At 43.4% G+C, this 17,223-nt stretch overlaps 1 protein-coding gene across 2 annotated transcripts in view; it reads left to right on the top strand.

Annotated features, from left to right (window-relative positions):
* Positions 1-512: 512 nt before the first annotated feature.
* LOC120933505 (galactose-3-O-sulfotransferase 4-like) overlaps positions 513-17,223 on the top strand; it is a 47,692-nt gene continuing 30,981 nt past the window's right edge. The window contains exon 1 of one of the 2 annotated variants that reach the window (XM_040346744.1): positions 513-1,012. The gene's annotated coding sequence lies outside the window, so the exon portion shown is untranslated. Of the gene's footprint in view, positions 1,013-15,258; positions 15,530-17,223 lie in introns of those variants that run through there. The other variant, XM_040346745.1, reaches the window with a different exon arrangement.

Here is a 17,223-nt window from a genome sequence, read left to right as displayed (position 1 = left end):
TCACCATTGCCAAGAATAGAGCCTTACCATTGCCATGAATCCTCAGAAGGTACTCTGGTCGGATGCAAAATGCTATGGGCTAGATTCAGCAAGAATTTACGCCGGCGTATCTATAGATACGCCGCGTAAATTCAAAGCTGCGCCGGCGTATCTTCTTTCTGTATTCAGAAAGCAAGATACGCCGAAATTACGCTAAGATCCGACTGGCGTAAGTCTCTTACGCCGTCGTATCTTAGGGTGCATATTTACGCTGGCCGCTAAGGGGGCGCTGCCGTCGATTTCAGCGTAGAATATGCAAATGAGCTGGATTCAGAAACGTACGTGCGCCCAGCGGATTTTTTTACGTCGTTTGCGTAAGGCTTTTTCCGGCGTAACGTTACTCCTATCCTTTCCGATCAAAGCATATTCATGGGTTAGAATGGCCCAGTCAAAGTCCAGACCTAAATCCAATTGAGAATCTGTGGCAAGACTTGAAAACTGCTGATCACAGACACTCCATCCAATCTGACAGAGCTTGAGATATTTTGCAAAGAAGAATGGGGAAAAATGTCGCTCTCTGTTAGAAAAGTTTTGTTTGTGTGTCTATTTAAAACAGAGCTGACACTCATTCTTCTAACATGGCTTCGAGCATATGTTACTAACTTGTTATATTCTTTTGTTCTAACTAACCCCATACGTAATATATAGATCTGTGTGGTAATAAAGTTCCAGTGTGTGCCAGGTACAGACAGATCTTCCTTATCTAATTTAGCCAATAAGAAGTGTTATCGTTGTTTCACTGTAAGGATGAGAAGGTGTGGGCTCCCTTCCTTCTTCTCTCTCTCTTTTGCTTTTTCTCTCACCTTGTAAGCATTACTAAAATGTATTACTGCATTTTGGATTAAATGATCTTCACTTTCAAACACCTGGATTTTGATTGATTACAAGGAAAGAAATAACCTAACATTTTTGTCCTCCGAGCGGAAATCAATGGATGGAGCCCTTGGGTTGACACCGGTACCGACAGAATCCAGTGAGTATTGGACCTCAAAAGCTCACTGAGAAACCCCTCTCATGTTAGTGTTAAACAGGGACTGCTTGGCGCCGGATTTGACCCAAATCCATCATCTGGTTCTGAACCTGAATTGACTTAGGCCGCGTACACACAATCGGTCAAAACCGATGAAAATGGACTGAAGGATCTTTTCATCGGTCCAAACCGATCGGTCATTTAACCTTCGGTCAAAAAAATTAGAACCTGCTTTAAAATTTAACCGATGGACTGATAACCGATAGGTCAAAACCGATGGTTAGTATGCAAAAGCATTGGTTAAAAACCCTCGCATGCTCAGAATCAAGTCGACGCATGCTTGGAAGCATTGAACTTCGTTTTTTTCAGCACGTCGTGTTTTACGTCACCGCGTTCTGACAAGATCGTTTTTTTAAACTGATGGTGTGTAGGCACATCAGACCATCAGTCAGCTTCATCGGTTAACCGATGACAACGGTCCTTCGGCCTGTTCTCATCGGATGGACCGATCGTGTGTACGCGGCCTTAGTCTTCTGGTGTTTGAGAGGGTAAGATCATTTAAATTGCTTTTCATTCTTTTCTAAGTCGCTTCTCTTTTTCTTCTCTCTGGTTGTCTCTGGTTTGTTTGTGTTTTGTGTATGAATTGTGGTACCGACATTGGCATTGATCGTATAATAATCTCGGTAATCCAATGGTCGAAGACAGAGGCATTTGGGGACGTTGCCTAAGGTAAAATAAACGTCACCGGCTGTCCGGACAGATAAAAAAAAAAGATTTGTGGAATACAAAACGTCAGAGGTTGATTGCCTGATGTCGTAGGAGGTTGAATGTTTGATGGTTTAAGCGCTAGTTGGCGGAGTGATCTAGGAAGACCACAAAGTTAACCTTATTCTGTGTGTGTTTTAGTTTCTTCTTTCTTATGTTTAACCTTAATGCCCTGTACACACCATCACTTTATGTGATGAAAAAAAACGACATTTTCTGTGAAGTAAAAAATGACGTTTTTGACACTTCAATTTTCAAAGACGGAGTTGCCTACACACCATCGTTTTTCTCACAATGTTCTAGCAAAGTGAGGTTACGTTCTCACCACTTTTTCCATTGAAGCTTGCTTCATAAGTAGCTTCTGGGCATGCGCGGATGAAAAAACGTCTTAGAAAACTACGTTTTTTGCTACACACGGTCAATTTCTGTGAAGTAAAAAGTGCACTTTTGAAAAACGACACATAAAATTGAAGCATGCTTCAATTTTTTTTGGTCGTTTTTTAGAAGACATAAAACGACGTTTTCCCCCACACACGGTCATTTAAAGTGACGTTTTGAAAAACGTCATTTTTTTTCATCACATAAAGTGATGGTGTGTACGGGGCATTATGTTGATGATATGGTGAAGAGCCAAATAACTCCTTTACCTGTTGCAGAAATAATAGAGCCGACAATTATGAATGCGAATACCAACAGAAGGAGCTATGATCAATTTGGGTTTAATTTTTAAAACAGAGTTGACTAAAAATGTATGTATTTTTGAAAGTATGCAACGTGATGAAACTAACTAATTATGAGCCTATCAAAGTTAGAGAATTGGACCAGGCAATGCCATTGTTATATAATTGTTTAAGAAATGTTTGAGAAGCATAAAACTGATGAGATGAGCCTGCTATCTTTTGCAGTTTCCTCCCCCTCCCTTCAAATTCCTGTTTAACCACTTAAGGACCGCCTCCTGCACATACACATGGGCAGAATGACACGGCTGGGCACATGTACGTACAGGTACGTCCTGTACTAGTACCCAGCCGTGGGTCGCGGGCGCGCGCCCGTGGCGTGCTCACACGACCCGGTCCGAAGCTCCGTGACCGGGACCGCGGGACTCGCGGACCCGATCGCCGCTGGAGTCCCGTGAACGGTCCCCGGAGCTGAAGAACGGGGAGAGCCGTGTGTAAACACGGCTTCCCCGTTCTCCACTGTGGCGGCAGCATTGATCGTGTCATCCCTTTTATAGGGGGACACAATCGATGACGTCACAGCCACACCCCCCTACAGTTGTAAACACACTTCAGGTCACACATAACCCCATCAGCGCCCCCTGTGGTTAACTCCCAAACTGCAATTGTCATTTTCACAATAAACATAGGGCTAGATTCAGATAGGTTAGCGGATCTTTAGATCCGCTAACCTATCTCAATTACGATACGCCGCCGCAAGTTTTTGAGGCAAGTGCTTTATTCAGAAAGCACTTGCCTGTAAATTTGCGGCGGCGTATCGTAAATCCCCCGGCGGAATTCAAATTCCGCGGGTAGGGGGCGTGTAAAATTTAAATTAGCGCGTCCCCGCGCCGAACGAACGGCGCATGCGCCGTCCGTAAAATTTCCCAGCGTGCATTGCTCTAAATGACGTCGCTAGGACGTCATTGGTTTCGACGTGAACGTAAATTACGTCCATCCGTATTCGCGAACGACTTACGCAAACAATGTAAAAAATTAAAAATTCGACCCGGGAACGACGGCCATACTTAACATAGGATACGCCGTATATAGCAGGGGTAATTATACGCCGGAAAAAAACGAATGCAAACAAAGTAAGAAAAAAAAGCGCCGGGCGGTTGTTCGTTTCTGAATCGGCGTAACTCCTCACTTGCATATTCCTCGCGTATACAAACGGAAGCGCCACCTAGCGGCCAGCGTGAGATTGCAGCCTAAGATCCGACGGTGTAAGTCACTTACACCTGTCGGATCTTAGGGAGATCTATGCGTAACCTGATTCTATGAATCAGGCGCATAGATACAACGGCCATACTCAGAGATACGCCGTCGTATCTTCTTTCTGAATCCGGGCCAATGCATTTAAATGCATTTTTTGCTGTGAAAATGACAATGGTCCCAAAAATGAGTCAAAATTGTCCGAAGTGTCCGCCATAATGTCGCAGTCACAAAAAAAATCGCTGATCGCCGCCATTAGTAGTAAAAAAAAAAAAATAATAAAAATGCAATAAAACTATCCCCTATTTTGTAAACGCTATAAATTTTGCGCAAACCAACCGATAAACACTTATTGCGATTTTTTTTTTTTTTACCAAAAATAGGTAGAAGAATACGTATCGGCCTAAACTGAGGAAAACATATTTTTTTTATATATTTTTGGGGGACATTTATTATAGCAAAAAAGTAAAAAATATTCATTTTTTTCAAAATTGTAGCTCTGTTTGTTTTTGTTTATAGCGCAAAAACTAAAAACCGCAGAGGTGATCAAATACCACCAAAAGAAAGCTCTATTTGTGGGGAAAAAAGGACGCCAATTTTGTTTGGGAGCCACGTTGCACGACCGCGCAATTGTCAGTTAAAGCGACGCAGTGCCGAATCGCAAAAAGTGCTCTGGTCTTTGGGCAGCAATATGGTCCAGGGGTTAAGTGGTTAAGAAATGTTTGAGAAGCATAAAACTGATGAGATGAGACTGATATCTTTTGCAGTTTCCTCCCCCTCTCTTCAAATTCCTGTTTAAAGCAGCCAGATAGTTCTGAATATCTAAGAAATGATTAATTATGTGGCAACGTGAAATCCTAGTTAAAATTGTTAGTTTTTGTTATGCAACTCTAGGATTAATTTTAAACAAAGAAAGCAAAGGTAGTCATGATTATTATAATTATTTAAATGTTTAGCTCTCCATTTTAGGCTACTGGTTTAACCCTCCTCTTATTTTAGCTTTCTGTTACTATCCATGATGTTAACGGGTCGGTTTTGACCCGTGTCTTAAATCAGCCATAAAATACCCTCTGAACAATTATTTATCATCCAATTTGTTTCTTACCTCTTGGTTACCTTGTTAGGCTTCTTTATCCTTGAAAAGATTGGTTTTAATATTTTTGGTGTGACCCCTTAGACCTTTCTTTTGATAGCATACCTCTCTTTTTCAAATTTAAAAATGGTAAAATAAACCTCAGCAACTCTGAAATGTATTGGTCCTATGTTTCTTTACTTTATTTAGAGAAGCAGACAAGCAGGCAAAGAGATAGGCCCCTCCCTAACTACAGCTCACAGGGTTGAGAGGTGACTGGCTGTCAGTGTTACTAAGCAGAGAGAGTGTTTATGATTTCAGTTTTGGCACTTATTAGTGTGCTATAATCCTATATTATAACTGGGTCAGAATTGACCCTAACACCATAAACTTCTTAATTTTCACCACAGTATTTTATAATTTAATGAAAAGGATTCTTTTTCTATCACATTGTTTAAATAGAGGTTCCTGACAAAGTAAAAAAATCTTGATGCAATAAACAAATTTTTGTGATACTTATAGACATTCAAAACCTGAAAACGGGTCGGTTCTGACACTAACACAAGAGGAGGGTTAAAAGAACATGAAAAGTGAATTACATTATGAAAAAAGTGGGATGTTTTTGATTACTTTAAAGGTGGGTTGTAAGTTGCTGTTGTGTTCCTAGTAGTGCTGTTTGAAGGAGATAAGAAATGTATGCATAGTATAGAACAGTGTTTCTCAACTCCAGTCCTTGAGGCGCCCCAACAGGTCATGTTTTCAGGATTTCCCTCAGATGAAACGGCTGTGGTAACTGCTAAGGCAGTGAAACTGATCATATCACCTGTGCAAAATAATGGAAAGCCTGAAAACATGACCTGTTGGGGAGCCTTGAGGACTGGAGTTGAGAAACACTGGTATAGAACCTAAATCTGTTCAGTACTGTGCTAAATGGGAAACAAAATTTGGATTAAATGGTAAATTAACTGTAAACGAATGTCAGGATTTGGTGGATAGAGACCAAAAAAGGTATGGGTTAGAAATGGCAGAACACTGGCTTGAACACGCTAGGATCAGAGCACAGGGAAAGAGGACAAAAGAAAAATGCCAAGCCCAAATGCCCCTAGTGGACAAAGAGGATGATTTAATTTGTTGCACCCAAAGACCACCGCCTTATAATAGCCCCCCCCCAGGTGCAAGCCACTGCCCAGAGTACCACCCTCTCTGTGACATCCACCCCTGTCAGAGGAACCGCCTCTGGCCAAGACCCCAATCCTACTTCCTTAAAGGGGTTGTAAAGACAAAAATATTTTCCTCTTAAATTAAAGTCTGACAGTAGCTGATGAAGTAAAAAGTAATGTTTTGCATTATAACTAGTTTGATACCTGTTGAAATCGAGCTGTTTTATTCACCTCCGTCACTCCTGAATCATTATTCTCACTGACTTCCTGGTTTGTGGTGCGCATTCATTCTTGCTACATCACGGCCTAATGGGAACTATAGTTCCCATTAGGCTTAGCCTCCATGCCTGTGAGGGATAAGAGAGCATCTTCACGCAGGGCTGTAGTCATAGGGAGGGGGTGAGCACATTCTGCTTTCCACCATGCAAAACGGCTCAGATGCTGGTGGAAAGCAAGAAGAGGAGTGACAGGAAATGGCATTTTCAAACCTGGATTACTGTATTTTGGAGGTCAAAAGTAAAAATGAGGTAAGTGATATTTAAATGCTCTAGCTTACAGCAATCAATTGATCTAATAAAAAACGAATCTTTAGTGTTCCTTTAAACTCTCCAGATAGTAGCATAGCCTCAGAGATGAACAGATCGATCCTTGAAACTTTAACCAACGCCATAATCCATGCACTGGGTGCCCCAGCAGGGTCCAAGAGATTAAGTAAACCTCCTATGAGGCATGGTGTGGTATAGTGGTGAGGAATACCCCTTGATAGAAGTCCCGTACCCCAGGGGAGGACAAGCGGACAGGGGCGAGGGAATCCATTGCCTCCAGATAGCCTAGACTTAAGAAATAGGTTGACTGCCTTACTGAATAGATGCCAGCTTAGATGGGTACTGATTGGCAGAGAAAAACAATGACAAACCTTTTGAACAAACAGTGGACTCAAGGGAGGGTCACATGACATCGGTACTTACACATTTACATGGTGAGCGCCAGAGGCCGATCGCTTACTATTCTATAAAATGAGACAGTGTAACTAGAGCACTTCTACCCTGTGTACAGGTGTGTACAGGCAATGGTAGCTAAAGCCAAAGCAGTTAAGGCCTCAGCATCTACAGTGCTATATCACCTGCTAACACTCAACGTACCGCATGTAGTATCTGTTATTACAACAAAAGATATCACACTTGAGCCCAGCACGACACCTTTCCTGTATGACAATAAAGAGGTATACTGCAGGCGTACCCTGCTTTTGAGTGCACGGTGGGTTTTATTTGCTGGGGTTGGGGAGCGCAGGGTTGGGCTCGCTTCTGCGAAGACAATGAATTTCTAACCCCAGCTTGTTCAATTAAGCCTGGTAATAAAGCCTGGGGGCTCATTGTTTTTTTTGTATGGGGGTGGGCCTGATTTTGCGCTTTCTGGCTTTAGTAGGTGGACCGCATTGTGTGCTTGGGAGTGGGGTATGCCTGCATATTAAATCTATCCACACTGCTACCACTTTTTACTGATGATCATAAACATGACTGTACTGATATGCAGCAGAATGCACCTCCCAGGGAGAAACAATATTGGAAAACAAAAGGTTGCACAATAATAAATAACATTTATAAATCACCTAAAGGAAAACCGGTATTGTCAAAATCCCTATTTAGGTATGCAGCAGTGTTGACACATGGAGTAACTCATGTGTCAAACAGGGGGATGACTGAGATGTTGAATAAAGTATGTACAGCCTATGGTTTCACTAACTACTCAAAAACTTTTTGTTCTCAATGCCTTATATGTGAAAAACACAATGCTCAGGGAGGCATAAGACCACGGAATGGAAAGTTCCTCACACCGCAATATCCATTCCAACACATTTGTATGGATTTTATTGAATTGGACAAATGTGAAAGGAAAAAATATTGTTTGGTTATCATAGACGCCTTGACCAAATGGTGGAGGTATTCCCGACAGGAAGTGCGGACACACAGTGTGCTGTCACGCAGCTTTTATTGTCTAGCAGTTATTACATGTTATGTTACTATGTTATTTGGTATGATCCTTACCCCCCTATTGTTCTGGCTAGTTTGGTTGTTCCCACCCACCATTTCCTGCCCTAAACACCATTTTGCTTTAGTTGCTTGAAAAGTCTGCAGAGTGTGGGAGCTGTGTAACTTCATTGGAAATTTACCTATGGAAAAGCCTCTATGTTCATATCCTTGTTACCTTAAAGCATAAAGAAGCATTGGAAAACACCTCTGGAGTCTTTATTCATTGAGTAAACTGTCTGTTAAAGTCACCATTCAACCTGCTGCATACATCCTTACAGACTGGGTCTACAAGAAGCTTGTCACAGGTACAACCGATGCTGATACAGAACACACAAACTGTGGCCAAAGCATTACTAAGAGATATAGGGCCTAATCCTCAAAAACCCGGCGCAACGTACCTTTTTCCATTTAAGTTACACCGCCGCAAAATCTCTAACTAAGTGCCCGATCCACAAAGCACTTACCTAGAAATTTTGAGCGGTGTAACTTAAATCGGGCCGGCGCAAGGCGTTCCTCTTCTCCAGGGGGCGATTCCCATTTAAATGAGGCGCGCTCCCGCGCCGGCCGTACTGCGCATGCTCGTGACGTCATTTTCCCGACGTGCATAGCGCGAAATTACGTTACGTCGGGCTTTGTGGATTGCGATGGGACAATAAAGTTGCGTCGGGTAAAAAAAAAGATACGGCGCCAAAAAAAAAATGTAATATTTAAAAAAATCGCGTCGCGAGCAAGAAAGGTCTGTTTTTACAAGGTGTAAACAGTTTACACCTTGTAAAAGCAGCCCTAATTTTGCGTTTGCAAAATAAAACTTACGGAGAAAAAACGAAGCGTAAAAGCTTCGTGGATCTCCGTAAGTCCTAATTTGCATACCCGAGGCAGCATTTCGACGCAAAATGCCCCCAGCAGCGGATGCGGTACTGCATCCTAAGATCCGACAGTGTAATTCAATTACACATGTCGGATCTTCGTCCTAACTATGGGAAACTGATTCTGTGGATCAGTTCCATAGTTAGGATCAGGGATACGCAGGCGGAACAGCAGTTACTCCGTCGTATCTCTTTTGAGGATTTGGCCCATAATTCCTAGGTTTGGAATCCCTGAAAAGATTTACAGTGATAATGGATCCCATTTTGTAAATAAAACTATACAACATTTGACAGAAGTGATGGGTATCCAAGTAGAAAACCATTGCGCCTACCGCCCCCCAATCGGCTGGATTGGTGGAAAGACACAATGGGATCCTGAAAAAATAAACTGAGAAAAGCTATGGAGGAAACAGGTAAAAAATTGAATGTACTGCCTACCATTAGCTGGGACTAGCATGCATATTACGCCCACATAGGAAAGTTTAAGCCCATTTGAAATGATACATGGAAGGTCATATAGAATACCCCTACTACTAAATGAAACACCGGTTGAAGAATCTGAAAGTACCTTAGCAGAATATATGTCTAAGTTGTTGAAACAGAAACAAAGTAAGGAGGTCTGTTCTATTCCAGAAGGTTCAATCTAAGGAGAAGAGAAAATCCATATTGGAGATTGGGTCCTGATAAAAGTAATAAAAAGGAAACATTGGCACTCGCTTAAGTGGGAGGGGCCATACCAGGTTCTTCTCACCACTCCCACAGCAATAAGGATTGCAGAGAGGTCTACCTGGACTCACCGGTCCCATTGCAAAAAGGTTTACAGGCAGAGCAGGGTCAGTTGGCGGCAGAGCTCTGGTAAGTCCGGCTACAAAGGGAGGTTCTGCACAAGGTGGGGCTTATCTCAAACCGGTGAAGACTCCCTTACCTTACCCCCCAGGGCTCTGTAGCTGGTTAGAATGAGAGGGACAGTAATTATCTTCGGTCTACTGGTGACTTTCGGGGAGACGTCCATATAGGGAGGCAGAAACTGGAAAAAGAAGCAACCTCTAGAATGGGCAAGTACGGGGAATTTTAGTTGATTGTTGATAGCCTTTGTTTGGATGGTGATTTTATGGTTGCATCCATTTCTGACCCTACTCAGCTAAATCACATTATTAAGTTTAGTGGGGAGGATGAGGAGCAAACATTTGTTTACCTGAAACCAGAGACCAGCTACATGAAAAAAAGGATGGTGATGAAGGCAAAGAAGACATGCTTTGGAACAGATGTTAAGAAGCAATACTGTTTGAATTAGGAGAAATAGAAGTGAAAAGATGTACTACAATCAAGCCTGCCAGCTTTTTCCTCAAAGAGGAGGGTGACCACATCTGCTTAAGACTTATGGAAGAAGAAATGCAGCAAATCTTCCCAATAAAGGACACTGCAAACCTGCACTACGCCGACGTAACATAGAGAGGCTCGTACTGTATTCACAAAGCACTTGCTCCCTTTCTTGCGCCGGCGTAATGGCCGGCGTAAGCCCGCCTAATTCAAAGTAGCAAGGCAGTGGGCATGTAGTATTATAATGAAGCGTGACCCCATGTAAATGCATGGCCGAACGAACGGCGCATGCGCGTGCATGCTCAGAATCACGTTGCAAATACTCCCTAAGGTACGTCGGCTCAATGATTTCGACGTGAACGTAACCTACGCCCAGCCCCATTCACGTACGACTTACGCAAACAACGTAAAATCCGATGGCTGTTCCGACGTCCATACCCTAACATGACTTATCCCTACTATGAGGGATAACTTTACGCCGGACGTACACCTTACGTAAACGGCGTAGCTTACTGCGACAGGCGCAAGTACGTTCGTGAATCGGCGTATCTAGGTCATTTATATATTTGATGCGTAAATCAACGGAAGCGCCCCTATCGGCCAGCGTAAATATGCACCCAAGATACGATGGCGTAAGGATTACGTTGGTCGGATCAAGCAGAAATTCAGGCGTATATGGTTTCCTGAATACAGCGCATAGATACAACCAACGGCGCATACTACAACTTACGCGGGGTATCAACAGATACGTCGGCGTAAGTTGTCTGTGAATCCGGCCCCTAGAGTCCCAAGAATGGCATATGCGATGACAACATTGGAGGAAGTGATTGAGACCCAACTACTCCCTTCGTCACTTTCAGCGCTGGTTGCCAAAGTGGTAGCACTCATGAGGGCCTGTGAGCCTGCAAAGGATCAAACAGCCAACATCTACACTGATAGCAAGCATGCTGTCGAAGTAGTCCATGATTATGGACCCATAAAGAAGAACAGAAGTTTTACAATTGCTGCAAGAAAATCAATTCAAAGCTGGAAATATGTTTAAGAACTCTTTGAACCAGTCACCATCCCAAAGGAAGTAGCCACCCCGAAAGTCAACTCACATACTGAAGGACAACCCATGGAAGAAAAAGGAAACTGTTGTCTGATCATACTGCCTGGAAGACTGCTGAAACACCAATGGAAGCAATCGTGACCCTAATCACTGATTTTGCAAAGAAGAAGGAGAAGCCTGTAGCAGAGAAAAAGAAGAGAACAAATACTGAAAGTAAAAGAACTTGCAAGAATCTGCACTCATGGACTGAGTCATGTATGCCCTAAGGCAGGGGTCTCCAAACCTTTCACACAAAGGGCCACTTTATTGTCCTTTAGACTTTAGGAGGGCCGGATTGTGGCCAGCAGGGACAGGAAATATCCTCAGGTTTGGTGGTCAATAAAAGGAGGAGTTTCCCCCCCATTAGTAGGAGGAATAGTATCCCATCATTGGTATCAGTGTAAGATTCTAAAATTCACTGTCCCATTGTTGGTGTCAGTGGGAGGACTAGTGCCTCACATCAGTGGGATGAATAGTGCCCCAGGGGCCGGATAAAGGCTATCAAAGGGCCACATCTGGCCCTTGGGCCGCAGTTTGGAGACCCCTGCCCTAAGGCAATGGAGAGAAACATAAGCAAAGCTGGATGGTTTATTCGATACACCAGAAATGCATATCAAGACTTTGTTGAGGGGTGCATAATCTGTGCTAAAAATAACTCAGGAAAACAGAGTAACACAAAGGGCCAGATCCACAGACGAAGTACGCCGGTGTACTTTCAAATTTCCCGCGTCGTATCTTTGTTTTGAATTCTCAAAACAAGATACGACCGGTTCTGGGTTAGATCCGACAGGTGTACGTCTTCGTACGCCTTCGGATCTAAGATGCAATATTTCCGCGCCCACTGGGTGGTGTTTTCCGTGTCGGGTATGCAAATTAGCGATTTACGACGATCCACGAACGTACGTGTGGCCGTCGCATTTTCTAACGTCGTCTGTAGTCGGCTTTTTCCGGCGTATAGTTAAAGCTGGTATTTTTTGGCGTATACATAGACTTGCCATGTTAAGTATGGCCGTCGTTCCCGCGTCGAAATTTGAATTTTTTTATTTTTTTGCGTAAGTCGTCCGTGAATAGGGATGGACGTAACTCACATCTAAGTTCAAAAAATGACGTCGTTGCGACGTCATTTTGCGCAAAGCACGGCGGGAAATTTCTTGAGGACGCATGCGCATTTCATTCGGTGCGGGGACGCGCTTCATTTAAATGAAACCCGCCCCCAACCCGCCCAATTTCAAATCCGCCGCCAGAAATACACTACGCCACCGTAACTTACGGCGCGAAATCGCCGAGGATTCGAAAATGCGCCAGGTAAGGTACGGCGGCGTAGTGTATCTCTGATATGCTGCGCCGTTCTACATGTATGTGGATCTGGCCCAAAGACATTTGGCCAAGTCACTATTCCTTTTCCAAAGACTAAAGATTTATTAAATCCAATTGCTCAAATCAGGCCAATATCAATATGTTTTGCCGTGCATAGAAATGTTTCAAAGTTGGATAGAAGTCCGACTGGTGGCTAAAGCAAATGCCAAGACAACAGAGAAGAATATCCTTTCTGAAGTAATATGCCGCTTTGGAGTCTTTGAAACTTTAGAGAATGACAGAGGAACACGTCCCACTGGACAGATCATGCAAATTACATGCAAGGATTTGGCAACTGAGCAGGCCTTCCATGCTCCCATCATTCTCAGAGTTCAGGGAAGGTATAAAGATATAGTATAGTCATTAAAAGCAGGCCAGCTAAATCAATGCAGGAAAAGGGTAGATGGGTTAGTAAAGAAACAATGGCCAACTGTTTCCTCAGGTTCTTTACAACATCAGGATTACCCCTACTTTACAGGTCGGAGAACTTGAGCCCTTATGAGATTTTGTTTGGGGGCCCACCTAAGACAGGGTTGTATTTTCCACATCAGACTGTTGTAATATATAATCATTTTATTTGTTATGTAATTACTTAAAGCGGAGCTTCACCCTAAAGTGGAACTCCCGCTGATCGGAACCCTCCCCCCCTCCGGTGTCACATTTGACACCTTTCAGGGGGAGGGGGGTGCAGATACCTGTCTAAAGACAGGTATTTGCACCCACTTCCGGCCACACAGTCTCGGGCAGACTGCGGGCATTACGTCACCTCCCCCCCCCTGTTGTGTGCTGGGAACACTCGGCTCCCAGTACACAGCGGGAGCCAATCAGCAGGCGCAGCGCAACTCGCACATGCGCCGTAGGAAACCGGGCAGTAAAGCCGGAGCGCTTCACTTCCTGGTTCCCTCACCGAGGATGGCGGGGGGAGCAGCAGAGTGACGAGCGATCGCTCGTCCTCTGCTGCGGACGCCGCTGGACTCCAGGACAGGTAAGTGTCCTAATATTAAAAGTCAGCAGCTGCAGTATTTGTAGCTGCTGGCTTTTAATATTTTTTTTTCAGCGCACATCCTCTTTAATATAGGCAACTGTGAACTAAGATACCAACCAATGCTTGAGGGGATTGTGCTATGGTCCAGCTATTTATGCCCCTGAAAATCCTATCAGAACACCCATGAACTAAGAATCACCAATGGTATCGAAGGAAAACTTCTCACAAAGGGTCATTTAACTCTCAGATTTAATTAGATGATATTGGGGTTCCTTGCGGGGTGCTGAAATGAGTTTAAGGCCAGGAATCAGGTAACAGCTGGGTTGGAGTCTCTTCTCTGGTGGGTGACTATAAATAAACATATTGACTGGATTAACTATATATACTATGACCACCAACGATTTGCAAACTATAGTAAAGATACTGTAAAAAAAAAAAAGGTCTAGTAGAACCGAATGGCCTTAGATATGGTCCTAGTCAGGGCTGGACTGGGACGAAAATTTGGCCCTGGACTTCATCCAGACTGGCCCACATTGACAGGTTTCTCCCATGGCAGGCGCACAACTCCCGGCCACCCAAGCCCTCTCTCCCCCTTCACTAGCTATTCTACTTTATGTCCCTTATGGGACAAGTTTAGGCAGAAGTGAGAAACTCCCAGGCCATAGCTGTTGAGTCAGCTGTCTGTCCCCTCCCCCATGCTCCTCTGATGTCCCTCCTGCACCTATGGTCCTCCCCCTGCTTCTTTGTTTCCCCCCCCAAATGAGCGCTGCAGTGAGGGAGAGGAGGTGAGCACTGCGGAAAGGGAGAGACAGAGGAGCGGAGGGGGTGGCAGTCCTCTGTCACTTAAGCCGGCCCACTGAGCCATCGGCCCACCGGGAAACTCCCTGTAGTCCCAATGGCCAGTCCAACCCTGGTCCTAGTTGAAAGAGGAGGAGTATGCAAAATGTTTGGTAGCATGTGTTGCACCTTTATCCCTAATAATACAGCTCCTGGGGAACCGTGACCAGAGCCCTGGCTGGAAGGACTAACTGCTCTATCGAATGAATTGGCAGAAAACTCAGGTATTAACGATCCATTCACAAACTGGACTTATCACATCATGTTTGATCTAATTTGCTGTGCTTTTGATTGTTCTGGTCACTTGCGGATGCGGCTGTATTCCCTATTTTCAAGGACTTTCACAAAGACTGATTCTACCTCTGAGGAGACCTATATGGACATTGAACCTCAACTTAATGACATATAGCCAGATTCAGAGAGGTTTACGCCGGCGTATCAGTAGATACGCCGTCGTGACTCTGAATCTGCGCCGTCCTAAATTTAAGTGTATTATCAAATTGAGATACACTTAAATCTAGCTAAGATACGACGGCAGGCGCCGTCGTATCTTAGCTGTCTATTTAGGCCAGCCGCTAGGGGCGTGTATGCTGATTTAAGCCTAGAGGGCTAGATTCACATAGATCAGCGGATCTTTAGATCCGCGTGATCTATGATCCGCTGCCGCAAGTTTGAGAGGCAAGTGGGTAATTCACAACACACTTACCTCCAAACTTCGCTCTCTGTTAGAAAAGTTTTGTTTGTGTGTCTATTTAAAACAGAGCTGACACTCATTCTTCTAACATGGCATATGTTACTAACTTGTTATATTCTTTTGTTCTAACTAACCACATACGTAATATATAGATAACAGATTGTGTAGGAAGCTCTGTGTGGTAATAAAGTTCCAGTGTGTGCCAGGTACAGACAGATCTTCCTTATCTAATTTAGCCAATAAGAAGTGTTATCGTTGTTTCACTGTAAGGATGAGAAGGTGTGGGCTCCCTTCCTTCTTCTCTCTCTCTCTTTTGCTTTTTCTCTCACTTTGTAAGTATCACTAAAATGTATTACTGCATTTTGGATTAAATGATCTTCACTTTCAAACACCTGGATTTTGAGTGATTACAAGGTAAGAAATAACCTAACACTCTCTAGATGTGCTTAGCTGGTTGAATACAAATGCACGCCACACTTTTCACATATTTATTGTGTAAAAATAAAATAAATAAAATCTATTTATCATTTTCCTTTCACTTCACAATTATGTGGCACTTTGTGTTGGTCTATCACATAAAATCCCAATAAAATAAATTTTCCTCCATATCAAAAATATTATTCTGATATCCCTCGTATAATTTGTCTCAAAGTTCTTTTTTGTAGGAAAAGGTAGGGTTCTTATACTGTATGCACTGTATGAGAATCTTATACTTTTCCTGTTGGTAATCTCTTTCTCCAAAATCAATTTCCACCCCCAATTTGTCTGCCGGACAGACAATTTATGTTTAATTTGTGAATGAAAATATATCTAAATATATAACTTGCGCTAAAAGTACATATAAAATAATTCAGGTGTAACAACTGAAGTTGCAGCTGCTGTACACAATGTGCCAACACTTGAAAAAATGAATAACTAGAAAAAATTACAGTGCTCGCAAATACGTATAATAAAATAAAATGCAGACATTAAATGCAATAATTCATAAACAATTCATAAAAGTCCAAGAATTGTAGTATATAATGTGCTCCAATATTAAAGTGCAGTCGTGCTCCAAAACTCAAGTAGGTAGATTCAGTAAGATTGCCACAACTTTGCGAGTTAGCGAGGCAAGTACATGATTCACAATGTACTTGCCTGCTAAGTTACGGCGGCGTAGCCTAAAGCGGCGGGCGTAAGGGCACCTAATTCAAATGTGTTTGAGGGGGGTGTTTTTTTTGTTAATAGTGCTTGACCTTACATTTTTTACGTTTTTTTCAAACTGCACATGCGCCGGGCGCCTACATTTCCCAGTGTGCATTGCGGCTAAGTACGCCGCACGGGCCTATTGATTTCGACGTGGACGTAAACGACGTAAATCGCTATTCGCGGACGACTTACGCAAACGGCGTAAAAATTTTGAATCTCGAAGCGGGAACGGCGGCCATACCTTAAAGCGGAGCTCCACCCTCAATTTTACTTAAAGTTAATATTACTAACGGTACAAATCAATGCTACATCCGACAGTTTTAGATAAAAAAAATGTACTGTACCATCTGCACTAGTATGTCTTCCGGACTGCATCCCCTCGGGTTTCCGTCGGGTTTTCTCTGGCTTCCTGTCCCGCGCTGTGTCTTCTGGGAGCTTGTCTCTGAGCCTCCTAATTATCAAAGTTGGCCCTGTGAAAGCAAACATCGCGTGACTTTGTGTAGCAGGAAGTGACGCGAATGTAAACAAAGCAAGGAGGGCAGGCGTTTTGAACAATCTCCATTACACAGATCCAGCGGAACAAGGAAGTGCCAAGCTGTGGGCTTATGCCCACAGTTAAAATGGAGCAGGAACCGGATGGAGGAATATAAGTTGTTATTTGCCACTGTATAGCAGCGAATCGGCCGGGGGAGACAGTACACGTGAGTAGCGCTAATTCGGGTCATTATACTTTTAAAGAGCCATTAAAAAAAAATGTTTTTGGCGTGGGAGATCCGCTTTAACATTGCTATTCCATCTAATAGATGGAATAACTTTAGGCCTGATAATGGCTTACGGAAACGGCGTAAATGTACTGCGGCGGCCAGGCGTACGTTAGTGAATCGGCGTATCTACTAATTTACATATTCTACGCCGAACGC

The sequence above is a fragment of the Rana temporaria genome, chromosome 3 (genome assembly GCF_905171775.1).
Source record: "Rana temporaria chromosome 3, aRanTem1.1, whole genome shotgun sequence".
Lineage (NCBI taxonomy): Eukaryota > Metazoa > Chordata > Amphibia > Anura > Ranidae > Rana > Rana temporaria.
The sequence above is the reverse complement of the archived record's forward strand: the minus strand, read 5'-3'. Positions and strand labels throughout refer to the sequence as shown.